A 12,369-nucleotide genomic window follows, 5' to 3' on the forward strand; every position below is an offset into this window, starting at 1 on the left:
TAGAACATCTTCATCACCTCAGAACACCCGCACCCCTAGTTATCACACCCTCTGCTGCGCCCTCTCCCACTCCCCAGCCACTAACTTATTTTTTGTTTCTATAGATTTGCCTATTCTGGGCATTTCATATAAATGGAATCATATAACGTGGTCTTTTGAGTCTAGCTTCTTTAATTTAGTACAAAGTTTTCAAGGTCCACCCACGTTACAGCATGTCAGTGCTTCATCGCACGGACAGACCACATTTTGTTTATCCACTCCCCAGTCAGCAGACGTTTAGTTTGTTTTCATCTTTAGGTTATTATGATTAATGCTGCTGTAAGCATCCTTTTACAAGTTTTTGTGTGCACATATGTTTACATTTCGCTTGGAATGATATATATACACATATATATGTATATAGACACAGGAGTGGAATTGCCGGGTCCTCTGGCAACTCTATATAGAAGTAACTCCAATGTATTAGTCGAACCATTTGAGGAACTGCCAGGCTATTTTCCAAAGCAGCTGCACCATTTTACATTCCCTTCAGCAGTGCATGAGGGTTCCGATTCCTCCACATCCTCACCAACACTTGTTATCTGACTTTTTGGTTGTACCCACCCTAGTGGGTGTGAAGTAGTATCTCACTGTGGTTCTGACTTGCATTTCCCTAATGATGTTTTTTTTTTTTTTTTTTTTTTTTTTTGAGACAGAGTGTCACTTTGTTGCCCGGGCTAGAGTGAGTGCCGTGGCGTCAGCCTCGCTCACAGCAACCTCAAACTCCTGGGCTTAAGCGATCCTACTGCCTCAGCCTCCCGAGTAGCTGGGACTACAGGCATGTGCCACCATGCCCGGCTAATTTTTTTTTTTCTATATATATTTTTAGTTGTCCAGATAGTTTATTTCTATTTTTAGTAGAGACGGGGTCTCGCTCAGGCTGGTCTCGAACTCCTGACCTCGAGCGATCCACCCGCCTCGGCCTCCCAGAGGGCTAGGATTACAGGCGTGAGCCACCGCGCCCGGCCTCCCTAATGATGTTGAGCATCTTTTCATGTGCCTATGGGCCAGTTATATATCTTGCCTGGAGAAATACCTATTCAAATCCTTTGCCCATTTTTTAATTGGCTTATCTTCTTTTAATTAATTAATTAATTTTTATTATGTTTTTTTCTTTTTTGAGACAAGGTCTCACCCTGTCACCCAAGCTGAAGTGTAGTGGTGTCATCAGCTCACTGCAACCTCAAACTTCTGGGCTCAAGCCATCCTCCTACTTCAGCCTCCCGAGTAGCTGGGACTACAGGTGCCAAACACCATGTCTGGCTAATTTTTCTATTTTTTGTAGAGATGGGGTCTCGCTGTGTTGCTCAGGCTGGTCTTGAACTCCTGGGCTCAAGCGATCCTCTTGCCTTGGCCTCCCACAGTGCTGGGATTACAGGGGTGAACCACCGTGCCTGGCCTGGGTTGCCTTTTTAATACTGAATCATAAGCCTTTTGGGAGCTTTTCCTCCTTCCTTCCTTCCTTTCTTCTTTCTTGTATTTTCTTGTATTCTCGCTAAAAGAGCACTGGATAAGATCACTAAAGTACAGTCCCTGAGCTCAAAGGTTTCACAGTGCAGTGGAGGAGATAAACACAAGAGAAGCAACAAGTCGTGTGAGGAATGGGGGTTCTCAGAGGGCTTCACAGACGATGACATTGCCAGCTGGGGAAGAGCATCCAACTCGTGCCGGGACCTCAGGGACAGCTCACGCTTAATTTGGTTCTCCAGTGTACATGCACAGGACAGTGAAGGAAATGCCTTCAATGCGTTTCTGCCCTTGGAGTCATCGTTATGTCAACTCAAGGGGTAAGTATTATGATTAAGCCGTTTGCTAAATAAAGCTGTTAAATGGCAGCTTCTGGTAAATGCAAACTAGCAGTCACATTTGGTGATTCAGGGTTACAGGAACATCCACCCCATGAAAATATATCCAAATCCCTTTTCTCTCTTATTTTTACTCTGTTGAGGGAAGGATAATACCTCTGAAAACTGTTTTATTTGTAGGGATCAGTTTATTGAACATTGGACTTAGAGTTTAAAACACCGTAACTCATAAGCCTGAGTCCCCGTCCTGCCACTAACCAGCTGTTTACCCTGGCCCAATCCCAATCTCTGAGTCAATTTCCTTATGCGCACAATGGATTTAGCAATACCTGCCTTCAGTAGCAATTACAAGGATTAAATGAACCAGCATATGTTAAATACCTAGCTAGTGCCTGGCCAAAGAGAATAATACCTCAAAACGGCAGTTTAAGTGTGTGTCACAGGACCCTGACGGGACGGCACACCGGGGCACAGGACAGGTGGCGCTGGGTCAGGGAAGGAGCCACAAGGAGCCTGGTGTTTATTAAAGGCATCAGGCTGGGGGCCTTCCACCGAGCAAGGAAATGCCAGAAATGAAGGGGGAAATAAAGGGGCAAGGGGGCTGAGGACAGGACGGCCTGAGGTCACAGGCCCGGACAGTGTCCCCTCAGGGGCAGCCGTGGGCTGAAGCCTCTCTGTGCTGAAGTTCTGCCTTGTCTAACTCTTCCACCTTGCGGGTTATGAGGAGAGCCTTGGACAAGGCGCGTAGGCACAAATGCCCAGTGCATCTGAACGTGGCCCAAAGCCTCCCGTTTGCCCGCTTTCTGCTGTAGGCGGACACTTGCCCACAGGCCCTCAGCATGACAGGAGGTGCTCTGAGAAGCAGAAGTTCCCCTTCCTGCCTTGCAGTGCCAGCAAAGCAAAGCTCGCTTCCCAACCGCTGTATCCACACAACAATGGCGCCTCTGTTCCTGTCCAGTGAGCTTGTTGCCTCCAGGGAGGCTGCCCAGGCCAGAGTCGTCAGGCGGGGAACACGCAGTTCTCTGATGATCGCCCTTTATCCTGGCCTCTAAATCAAAGCCGCAGACACGCTGACAGGGACTGCAGCAAACACAGCCAGTGCTGTGGGGTCTGACCCTGAAATGGAGACCCACCTCCGCAGAGGGAAGCGTGTGCTGCCGGCCGGCCGCGCCTTCAGAGGAAACAGGAGCTTCGGGTCCCTGCACACAGCTGCACTTGCCTCCGTAGCTCAGACGAAATACATGGCCAGGGAAAGTCTGAGTCACCCAGAAAGGCATTCCTGATCCCAGAGAAGGAGCGGATCACCCCTCCTCTGTCCTGCCTTTTCATGTGCTTTGTACAGCTTATGCACAACATCGTATGTGTCTTTGTTTTTTCTGGAGGTGAAATTCACACGACGTAAAATGAACCATTTAAAGTGAACAATGCAGTGGCATTTAGCACATCCACAGTGTTCTGCAGCCACCACCGTTATCTAGCTCCAGAATAGTCTCATCACCTGAATGTGGCCCATACCTGTGAGCATCCTCCTTCCTCCCCTCCCCCAACCCCTGGCAAGCCTGGTCTGCTTCCTGTCCCTGTGGATTTACACATTCTGGACATTTCATATCAATGGAAGCACCTAATATGTGACCTTTTGTGGCTGGCTTCCTTCACTCGTTTTAATGTTTTCAAGGTTCATCCGTGTTGCAGCAGGGACCATTACTTTATTCCCTCTTATGGCTGATAATATTTTATTTTATGGATAGACCACAATGTGTTTATCTGTTCATCTGCTAATGAATATTTGGGTTATTTCCATTTTGGTGCTGTCAACAGTGTTGCTGTGACCATTGGTATACAGTATCTGTTGAGTCCCTGCTTTCAGTTATGTGGCTACATACCTAGGAGTGGAACTGCTGCATCATACGGTCATTCTGTGTTTAACTTTTTGAGGAACCACCACACTGTTTTCCACAGCAACTGCACCATTTTACATTTGCACCAGAAATGCACATTATCAGTCTCCGATTAGGTTTGCATAATTCCTAGATTGGGAGTCTCCTGCGGTCGCCCTCCCTGGCTACCTGAAGGTGGTCCCTGCTTTTGCAGCAGATCCTTGAAGGGCTGTTCACCCATTCACCCACGTGTGCTTGCTGAGTGCCCGGGGTGGGCCCGCACAGGGGCGGTGTGAGGGAGGCTGGGATGCCAGCTACCTTAGTTGGCTGTAAATGTCCTCCGCTGTAAGTGACCTCAGAGCTCAGAGCCCAGTCCTTCCCTCTGCAGAGAACAAAATGTGACTCTCATGCTGTCTTGGTTGTCACGGGGGCTGCCCCTAGGATAAAGGCAGGTCCCCTCTGGCTTCCAGATAGCGAGGAGAATGCAGGGACACCGGAATTCTTTTCTCAGAGTTTAATCTCTTTGATTTAAGGCATTGATCCCTATCAAAATGTCAACGCCTAAGGAAAGGCTTCACCTCTCTGGACTGTCACATTCTAAAATGAAAGGAGGATCCAGGTGGACACAGATTCGTGGCTAGGGCAGCTCTTTCAGAGATTGCTTTTCCCTTTCATCTGATGCCATCAGCACAAACGTGGGGGTGAAGCACTCAGAAATCGCCGTGCTCCACGCCCCAGGCTTGCTGTCTCATAGTCCCTTGACCTCCCCTGCTCTTCCCTCCCGGCAGCTGCAATTCCGGCTTCCTTGGCCTCTGCGCACCTGCCCTCCCAGCACCTCGGCCCCACAGCACCTTTGGCCCTGACTCTGGATTTGCGTGGTGTGGTCGGGGATCACCCTGGTCCCACCAGTTCTCAGGGCACAGGCTCAGGCGGTGCCATCGTTGCTACGGGGCGGGGGGGCGGGGGCAGGAGGGGAGGAAGAGTGAGCCGGGAGTCCTGAAGTCCCTGCTTGGTCGGCACACGTGTAACCAGACCCTGGTGGAGGGTGGAGTGCCTCGAGAGAGAGCTGGCACTGAGCGCTGTTCGGTTAGGGTTTTGGTGTTCATTTAATTTGCTTTTGAATCCTGTCATGTTACATTTGTCATATCGGCCTCCAGGCTACGTGCACTGACAGGGCAGCCCTGTTTTGAACTGCTGACATGGGTCAAAAACCGCACCTGGGGGGCTCTGCAAGCCCTTCCTGGGCAGGTCCACCCCCGCTCCTTTCCACTTAACAATGAGCTGGTATTCGTTCCTCAGCCAGCATTTATTACAGCGGCCTGGGCCTGTGGGGAATGCGGTCCTGAAGCAGGATGCTGACCTCAGGGAGCAGCAGACCATCTGGAGAAACAGAACGGACACACGGCCACGCCATGAGGCAGGTCGCTGGCACTTCCAAAGTCACCGTCCACCACAGGGAGGCCGGGCTCATCCGAGACCGGTGGGGCATTGGCTTGCCTGCCTGGTAGCGCTCTCCTGCCCCGTTAGTGTGCCGGTGGCCTCTCCCCCTTCCAAACCGGTGGCTGAGGAGGAGCTGGGCCTGACCCCACGCAGCTGGCTGGAGCCTTTCCCGCTGGGGCAGAGGCAGGACGAAGTCTGGTTTCTCCAGTGGGGGGGCCCTGAGGGTGCTGTGCTGCTCCAGCGGGGCTTTGCTTACAGGAGCCAGGAGGCCCCCCGCCCCAGGATGGGGTGGTGGCTATCGGGGTGTCTTGCACCCCATGCCTGAAAGGCAGGGCGAGGATGCAGGGGTGTAGTGGGGAGAAGGCCAAGGAGGCGTCTGGCCAGCCCCACGGGAGCTGGGGACAGCGACAGGAGTCCTGCAGAGCAGGAGGGGCAGAGCCCCAGGACTTTGTACTTCTGGGACCATCAGTTACTGCTGTGGCCTGGGAAAGCCACAGCCCTGGGCCAGCGCCCCTCTGCAGCTGAAGGTCTGCCAGGCGCACCCCAGCCTCTGGGCGCCAAGTCACTTCTGCGTGGCACATCCTAGCACCCAGCATGGTCCCCTTTCCCTGAGCTGTTTTGAACTGCCTTTGTTCACACAAGAGTCCTGACCGCTTGAAGGGCAGATCGCTCCTTCTGGGTGGAAGTGGTCGTGGTGCTCTGTGCTGGCCCTCGCTGAGACGCACAAGAAAGAAGTGCTCCGAAAGGAGAGGAAATGCAAACCACGCCGGAGCTTCTGGAGCCCTAGCCTGGACACGGGTCTCCGGGTGCAAAGAGCTTCTGACCGTCAAGTTCGGGAAGGACTGGGTTATAAGTGGCACAAGGTCACCCTTCCATTAAATATGTTCCTCATCTACCTAGAGGGTCAGAAAACTGGGAAAAATAATTTTTCTCCTTAATGTCTTCTCCTTCATATGATGTGGGACGTGTTTGTCTTCTTCCAGTCATTCGGGAAGCAGTGCCTGGAGGCTGCCTTCCCCACGCACCTGCCCACCCCGTACCTGCCCACCCCCACGGTGCTTCGCAGCCTCAGCCGCGGCCAGCTCTCCCCGGCGGGCGCTTGGCTGTTGCGGTTGCTGTTCTTTGTTTGCTGCCCCTGTCTGTGCCAGATCGCCCTCTGCTTTTCTCTTAGGACTCCCGTCTTTGGATTGAGGGTCCACCCTAACTCTAGGATGATCTCATCCTGAGATGCTCAGCTTAATCACACCTGCAAAGACCCTTTTGCAAAGAAGGTCACCTTCACAGATTCCAAGGGTTAGGACACAGGGCTTTGGGGGTCACCACTCAACCCACTACACGCTCCTGGGGAGGAAGCCCACCCTTGTCCTGACATAGACGCAATGCTTTGCCAGAAAGGTGTGGGTTTCTGTTTTATTTGGGTGTCTACAGTGAGTGTCTCCAAATTGTTTTCCACCTTATATCTTAATAATGTTTTGGGGCTGGGCACAGTGGCCCATGCTTGTAATCCCAGCACTTTGGGAGGCCATGGGGGAGGATCGCTTGAGGCCAGGAGTTCAAGACCAGCCTGGGCAACATAGTGAGACCTGTTTCTACAAAAAAATTTAAAAATTAGCCAGGCATGGTGGTGTGTGTCTGAAGTCCCCCCTATTCAGGAGGTGGAAGCAGGGGGATTGCTTCAGTTTGAGGTTACAGTGGGCTACGATTGTGCCACTGCACTCCAGCCTAGGTGACAGAGTGAGACCCCATCTCTAAAATAATAATAGTAATTTTGAATATGTACTATAACCAAAACATCAGTAGTGTGCTTAATCCTAGAATGCTATGCAACTGTTAAAAGGAATGAGAAGTATACGTGGAGAAATGAAACTGCCTATAAATTATATTAAATGAAAAAAGGAAGGAGCAGCATAATGTTAAGTACCTTGGCCACTATGTTGTCATGCACGTATGTACATACGAATTTTGGCTGGACACGTGTAGAATATTTCTGGGGGAGAGGGACTGGAGGTCCGGGTAGAAGGAACACATCCTGGTTCTCACTGTAGAGTCTTAAGTATTGTTGGACTTAAAAAAAAAACTATGTTATTTTTAAAACAAAAAAATTAGGTAATAAAAATATATAATCTTGACAACAATGTAAGTTTTCTAACATTTAGAAACGCTGGAGTCTAAGTCAGAGGAGTTCTCTGCCGCCCACCAGGCTGAGTCGCAGAGTTCATCGGGTGGTTTCATGTATCCCATAAAGGGAGGGGAAAGTTCTTAGGCAACAGAGGATGCCCAGGTGCTCCCCACAGAAGAACAAATGCCGGCTGACCTCACCGCGCAGGAAGCTGGCCAACACGCAGGTCCCCAGAGAGTTTTTCCCAGGGTCGCAGGGGCAGGGGGAATTGGATGCTGAGCCGAAGGAAGGACTAACACAAGCCCCTCAAACCACATCGCAGGACACTTTGCTGGCACCCTGAGGATTTTTCAGCAGTGGGGTGAGCAAAACCCTAGAAAAACAGAGCCCCGAGAAACCCACCTGTTGCTGGGACTGGGAACACGGAGTTGTCTCAGATGGAAGGTAGGGACGCTCACGGCACATGCGGTGGAAATTCCTAATGATGTCACATTTGCAAACAGCACGCCTTTGCAGGCCAGCAGTCTGGAAAGTGTCAAAGGTGGTATAGATGGTGGGGCCCATGGGAGGAAAGGCCCAAGGAAAAGAGGCAGAAAGAAGGCAAGGAAAATAGGGAGCATAGTGAACAAGAGAAGTTGTGGGAGAGGGAAGGAGCGAGGATCTGCCTTAATGATCCAGGACAATCTGGGTGGCCCACTGACCTTCTGCTAATCTCCTGGCCATCTGCTCCTGCCCGTACTGCTGCTCAAATGCTCGTGTGAAAAATAAAGTATTGCTTAATTATTATAAAAGACATGCTGTCCAAGAAAGCCTTAGGCATTGAGGGCACAGAAGTGAATGCACACACTTAACTTGTATGTTTCCTGCTTTCTTGCTGTGCCAACCAGTAACATAACAGGTCAAGCACACAAGCCAGCCAGGCCACGCCTGTCAGCAGAGTCTCCCCCAAAACAAAGAGAAAGCGCATTGGTGGCTTTTCAGTGTGAAGAGTGTCTCTGAAGTCACAGGGCTGAACGCCAGAGAAATGCTCTGGGTCTAATTTACCACCTTCAAAACATAAAGCACAACATGCAGCGTTGATGGGATCCTACCAGCAGAGAAATTTCATCTGACTAACTGAGAGATGACAGTTAACGGCACAGGTTATTTTAACTTTCTTAGCCACAGGTTTCAGTGCATAAAATGGGGAGATTAAATGGCATCTCGAAGTTCCTTTCCACTCTCATTCCACAGCCCAGCGGTTCTAACTCATCTGAGGATTGTGGAGTGGAGAGGTGACCTGCTCGGCAGCCACGTCAGGGACTGTCCGTCTCATGGCAACACAGCAGCACGAGGATCACTCAGGTGAGTGTGGAAAAGGCCAGGATGGAATGGCCACGGCTTGGTCCACAGGTTTACGTAATAGGCTTCCAAGCGCTTCCAAGTCTCGATCTGGAAGTTGTTTTCATTTCCAAGAAAGAGGGGAGGTCTCTTGTTTTTGGTGCTCACTCGAGAAGCCGGGTGTGCCCCTCTGGCCACAGACAGCAGAGGAGCCAGGGAGGCCCATCCACTGCCAGGATCCCAGGACGTGCTCGGGGTGCTTCTACCGCTGCGTTTGACTCTCCTCCCTGTCTGCTGTGTTTTCCCTCTGTGTCTGGAGCTCTGGGACCCAGGCCTTTCTGGCTCAGCCTCTCCACGCCCACAGCCGCCTTTTGGGGGCTGCCCCTGGCCCACACCTTCAGCCAGCTCCGCCTCCACCCCAGCTCACGTCTGGCCCTCAGGGGTAGCCACTCCCGGCGACCCCTGGTCTTTTCTGGGGTCCTGCAGCTCCAGTGAGTTCGCTTCTTAGTACCCCGCCTCTGTGGCCAGTTACAGCTGACCCTCTGCTTTCTATCTTTCAAGACCCCATCAACTTCTTCCCACTGCTGAATCTCCTTTTCCATTCTCTTTGAACTTGTGGGTTAATTTTTTTTTAATTCCTTTAATGCCATTTCAGCAGACTTTTGGGACAAAATCAAGATAAAGGCAGGTGTTCAATCTGCAAAATGCCATCTCAAGTTCAGTCTTTTGTTACTATTGTTTTCTCACCCATGTACCCACCCTCTTATTTAATCAATGCCTTCACAGTTCAGTTTTACTCATATATTGAAACACAAGTATATTTTGAACAATGTATGCAACACGTATGTGTTTTTAAATTTGACAACCATATAGTAAATAAATCTCATTCTGCCTCCTACTTGTCTCTACAACTGTTTTCCAGCTTTGTCTGCATTGCTACTTTGGAGTTTAGTCCTTCTGATTGCTGCAGTACAATTTAATGAACATTTTAGCAAGTCTTCTTATGTAACAAAATTTCTTTTAGATATCTACTCAGGAATAGAATGCTGGGACATAGGATTGACACATTTACTAAATATTACCAGATGTTTTTTCCAAAACAGCTATAGCAATGCAAACCTCTCAGACACCCCCTTTTTTTTTCTTTTTTTTTGAGACAGAGTCTCGCTTTGTTGCCCAGGCTAGAGTGAGTGCCGTGGCGTCAGCCTAGCTCACAGCAACCTCAAACTCCTGGGCTTAAGCGATCCCCCTGCCTCAGCCTCCCGAGTAGCTGGGACTACAGGCATGCACCACCATGCCTGGCTAATTTTTTCTATATATATATTTTTAGTTGGCCAGATAATTTATTTCTATTTTTAGTAGAGACGAGGTCTCACTCTTGCTCAGGCTGGTCTCTAACTCCTGACCTCAAGCGATCCACCCACCTTGGCCTCCCAGAGTGCTAGGATTACAGGAGAGAGCCCCCGCGCCCGGCCTTCTCAGAGCCCTTAACATGTTCATTGGTATTGGGGCTCTTCCAGGGGAGGATATATTAAAAAATATGCAAACTTGTCCGACCTTGGAACTCTTTCCTTCAAAGCATCTTGAGGCTTTAGTGCCTCACAAAGATACTGATGTAGATTAAGCAGGAATGGAAAAGCAACACACCACTCGGGAGATGAGGAAAGATTGGTTTCTGTGAACCCAGTTTATTTTTAACCTAACAGAGTCGTTCTATATAATCGTCACCACAGAGTGAATCCTTATTTCCTGACTAATGCAAAAACTTACCTTTCTATTATCTGGGAAAAGGCAAAATGTCCTTTCCAATACTTTGTTATCTATTTCTAGTAGGAGTCAAGACTAACCATGGGATTTTTTTCCAGGGCCCTGGGCAAGTGAGATTCAGTGGTCAAAATTGTGACAATTCCAGTAAAACAGGGGCATCTGTTCAACAATCATTGATAAGAAAACCAGGACTAACATTCAGTTCTGACAAGCAGATAAGAACATGGTGGTATAAAACAGATTGATTTAAAAACTTTTAAATAAAAAATAGTAATTAGATATTGGCCAGGCATGGTGGTTCATATCAGTAATCCCAATAATTTGTTTTTTAGAGATAGGGTCTTTCTCTGTCACCCAGGCTGGAGTGCAGTGGTGCAATCACAGCTCACTGCAGCCTCAAACTCCTGGGCTCAAGCAATCCTTCTGCCTCAGCCTCCCAAGTAGCTGGGACTACAGGCATGCGCCACCACGCCCGGCTAATTTTTTGTTTCTGTTGTTAGTTGACTGGCTAATTTTTTCTATTTTTAGTAGAGATGGGGTCTCACTCTTGCTCAGACTGGTCTCGAACTCCTGAGCTTAAATGATCCACCTGCTTCGGCCTCCCAGAGTGCTAGGATTACAGCAAAATCACTTTAAATAAACAAGGAATATTCAAGTGCACAATCTTAAAGTGACCTAAGAAACATTAAAGTTTAGGCAGCTTAGAGGTCATTCTAGTCTTTAGGATGGTACAAAGAAATGAAATGGTCAGTTGTTATCGCTTTTCCACGACAGCTGCGCTACTTCCTCACGACTCCTCCACGCTTAGGTGCTAGAGTGAGACGCAGCTTTGTGAAGAGCAAAGGGATGTAGGACATGCCTGCACTGTGCTTACCGGGCTTGTGGGAATCAGGACACCTGTAACCTGCTCTGCCACTGCACACGAGCCCTGCCCAGTGCCACCAGCTCCTAGTCATCATATACAAAGTGCCCCACAGAGCTGCTACTAGTCACACACTTGCAAGCGATTTCTTTTCTTTCTTTCTTTTTTTTTTTTTTGAGACAGAGTCTCACTCTGTTGCTCAGGCTAGAGTGCCGTGGCATCAGCCTAGCTCACAGCAACCTCAAACTCCTGGGCTCAAGCGATCCTCCTGCCTCAGCCTCCCAAGTAGCTGGGACTACAGGCATGTGCCACCATGCCCGGCTATTTTTTTCTATATATATTTTTAGTTGGCCAGATAATTTCTTTCCATTTTTAGTAGAGACGGGGTCTCGCTCTTGCTCAGGCTGGTCTCAAACTCCTGAGCTCAAAGGATCCACCCGCCTCGGCCTCCCAGAGTGCTAGGATTACAGGCGTGAGCCACCGCGCCTGGCCTGCAAGTGATTTCTGTTGGTGTTTCATTTCCTGTTTCCAGGTCTGTCACCAATCTGGGTGCTGATTTCATTTTGCTGTGTGCAAAAATTCAATAAAAGTTGTGACCTCTGACAAGCCACTGGACATGATCTTTGATATTCAGTTTCTTCCCGGAAGTTGTCTTTTTCTGTAAGTCTTTTTTTTTTTTTTTTTTTTTGAGACAGAATCTTGCTTTGTTACCCTGGGTAGAGTGTAGTGGCGTCATCATAACTCACTGCAACCTCAGACTCCTGGGTTCAAGCGATCCTCCTGCCTCAGCCTCCCCAGTAGCTGGGACTACAGGCATGTGCCACCACACTCAGCAGCTAATTTTTCTATTTTTGGTAGAGACGGGGTCTCACTTTTGCTCAGGCTGGTCTCCAACTCCTGAGCTCAAACGATCCTCCCACCTTGGCCTGCGAGAGTGCTAGGATTACAGGCGTGAGCCACTGCACCCAGGCTTCTTTAAGTTTTAGGAATATTGTGAACTCATTCCTTTGGCCATTCATATGATTTCTTAATCTTCTAGGTAGTCATTGGCCCCTTTGGGATGATGGATCTTCTCTCTGAAAAAAGGCACATGTGCATTCTATTCTGCATACAATCCTGAGGGGTCACGACCACTTAGAG

This window comes from Lemur catta, chromosome 18 (assembly GCF_020740605.2).
Source record: "Lemur catta isolate mLemCat1 chromosome 18, mLemCat1.pri, whole genome shotgun sequence".
In the NCBI taxonomy this organism is placed as follows: Eukaryota; Metazoa; Chordata; class Mammalia; order Primates; family Lemuridae; genus Lemur; species Lemur catta.